The sequence below is a fragment of the Brassica oleracea genome, unplaced genomic scaffold (assembly GCF_000695525.1).
Source record: "Brassica oleracea var. oleracea cultivar TO1000 unplaced genomic scaffold, BOL UnpScaffold01036, whole genome shotgun sequence".
NCBI lineage: Eukaryota > Viridiplantae > Streptophyta > Magnoliopsida > Brassicales > Brassicaceae > Brassica > Brassica oleracea.
The window spans coordinates 15,101-18,237 of NW_013617609.1; positions in this window are offsets into that span (position 1 = coordinate 15,101).

The window sequence follows — 3,137 nt, forward strand, 5'->3', positions numbered from 1 at the left end:
TCACACTTGCTTAACACCCGATCAAACCACCCTAGGCTAGCATTTTAATTATTTGAATACTTTAATTAATTTTGTTACTTGTTTCTTACGAAACCCTCAAATCTTAAAACCCCTATATTGTTTTTAGCTAAGTATTGATCCCATAAAGATAAAGTGTAATTGTTGGTCTCTGTGGATTCGATCCTAAAGTGCTACGTCGACATACCATTCGATTGTGGTAGTGTGCACATTAGGTTAATTGGTGTGCATATACACGTAATATCAAGTTTCGAGACAATTTGTTTGCAAGGTTTCATGGTGAAGCTCCGGATATGGGCAGGAATATTGGCATTGTTAATGCCATTTGGAGTCGCCCAGGTACGATAATATTTTTCCATCGTCTTCTACTCATAGTTATTAGCCTATGAACTCAAGCTCAGGTGTTAGCGAGAAGTTTTTGGATCATAGCGGGAATTACAATGTAAATAGCACAATGGTCCCCTGAGTTTTCACCAAAATACCACAAATAACCTCAATTGTGGTGCCAGTGGAGCTTTGAGGGGTACCTTATATCCTCTTCAATAAGTCTAAATCCACTCGCCACAGCAGCTGGACAACCAGTGTCTGTTGCACCTGAGACTAAAATAAATAGATAAACTTTGAGGTTTCTATTATGTGGGTTCGTGTGGATCTCCAATCGAGCTACCAAATAGGATCGTCTTTGTTTTTTCAAATGGACGAAAGGTGGATATCTCTGTTGCCCATCCATGGCTCCCGATGTAATGTAATTATTGTAGTAAATTGGGAAATGTGTCTAGGAGATTCTCTGCTAAACCTCTCAACTCCGCTCAACAGACTAGGACTTCAAGGATGTCAAAAAACAGAGATAAAAGTTTCAAGAGGCAGTCAAGGTCAGGAAGGTCTGCAATGAAATCAACAACTAAAAAGACTCTAGTGCATCCTGAAGTGGTAATTGAGCAATCTTAGATGATGTTGGACTTGAAATAGATAAAGAGCTATAAGAAAAAAAGTTGTGAAGCTGCTATTTCTAGTTATAAAATCGCAGAGGGTGGATAGATTTCTTCTGCTTCAGAAGCTATTGGGTTCAAAATCGGTCATTTCGAGATCAGCGGCCAAGATTATGATATATCAACAAAGGAAAATCCACTAAATTCTAAGGGTCGGAAATGCTGAGATAACTAATCCAAATATGCCATGCTAACTCAGAAACAAATAGAATAAGCTCTGTACACCTCTTCCCGGAATAGGAACAAAGCAATTCCTATCCGAACAACGGTTATCCAAACAAACATTCTTTCAAAAAACTAAGCGAGAACAATCAATGGAAATGAGTGATATGAGACAAGCAAAGGGAAAGGCTTCATCACCATTCTCTCTCCTCACACCTCATTCTTTCATAGCCTTTGAGGTCGCTCCGTCTCTTCATCTCCATCTCTTCATCTCCTGGTGGCCCCACCTCAAGCCTCATCGCCCTTGATTTCTCTCTCTCTCTCTCTCTCTCTCTCTCTCTCTCTCTCTCTCTCTCTTTATCGCCATAAAGCCCTCTCCCTCTCTGCATCACCATGAAGCTCTTTCTCAATCTTCATCGCCACCTCTTCATTGCTATGAAGCCCTCTCCCACTCTTTATCGCCATGAAACTCTCTCTCTCTCGGCTTTAATCACCACCTTTTCATCATCGGTCCTCATCGCCCGCGCTTCTACTCATCTTGTTTTCATTTTTACTTTGCCTGGAAGAAGTCATAAAAACAGAATATAGAAATAAAATGGTCTAAAACATGATGCAGCCCATTTATGACGCAAAGGATGAAGCGTCCAAATCTTAGTGACTGTTTACTTGGGGAAGAATAAGGAAGAAAATAGGGTAATGGGAGATTTCAGATAAAGAGAAAAACTTGAATCTGAATGGATAAGGAAAGATCGGATAGAAGAAGAAGATATGAATCTACGGAGGAAAGGGCAACATGACCGACTTTTTAAGACTATATAAACAGTACCTCGAACATTCAAGAGGAGGAGAAAAAAGGGCGGAGTACGTACAATGCTTACTCTTTTCTAATTGTAGGCAGACTTTTTAACTCTGCATAGCCACCATTAATAACGTTGTGTGGGACTCTAGATGTTATAAAATTGCATGTAGTGATTGCCAAACTAAAGTGAACAGAGGGATGACCTCATTGATGTGTCCAAAATGTGATAACGTGAATGCAACTGAAGTTGCGAGGTTAGCTTTCCTAATCCTCATATTTTTTCATTGCTTATCCTTTCATTCTAAGTCGTCTGTTCTTCAATAAATAAACATAAATCCAACTATATATACAGTAAACAAGCGAATATTGTGTAAATTAAAATTGATAGAAATCAAATGATTGACCATTCAAATTACTATATTTATTTATTCTTACAACTAAAGTTTTAAATTTTGTGAATATGACCATAATAGTTTATGAGAATACTTTTACACTCTTTCTTAAGAAAATAACTACATAAAAAAATTAAGTAATGATATTCAAAACATCAATTATGAAATATGAAATTTTAGTTACAACTGAAAACATATTAATTATATGTTTGATTTTTTAGAATCAGTTTTTGAAGTTGACCCGGATCACCGGTTTTACCTGTTTTTATTCAGTTTTACAGATTTTTCTCAGATCAAGGTTTTAAACTGGATCAGACTCGGCTTCTTCAATGATTTATAGTCGGACCGGTCCGGTCCAGTTTTCAAAACACTCGTAGTCTGTCGTTGCTCCCACAAACTAGTACCTACGGGCACATTATAATCCCGAGAAAAATAGTTAAATATTTAAAAGAAAAAAATAAATTGACATCTGTTATGAAATAACTTATAATTTATAGTATCGTGAAATTTAAATAAGAGTAGAATTTAATACCCGTAGGAAGCAAATAACACTAGTATAAGGGAGAGAGTTTATTATAAGAAGAAAGAAGAAAATGTAATGATTCTTTGATGAATTACTCTTGTTCTTGTTTATGGTGTACAAAAGAGTGAGATGAGTGATGGTATTTATAGTGAACAACAATACATAAAATAACAAAGATAGTGCTTAATTTGGTAAATGAGTGGGTGATCATAGTGTTTGATGAGTAGATGATCATAGTGCTTGAGTTGGTAAAG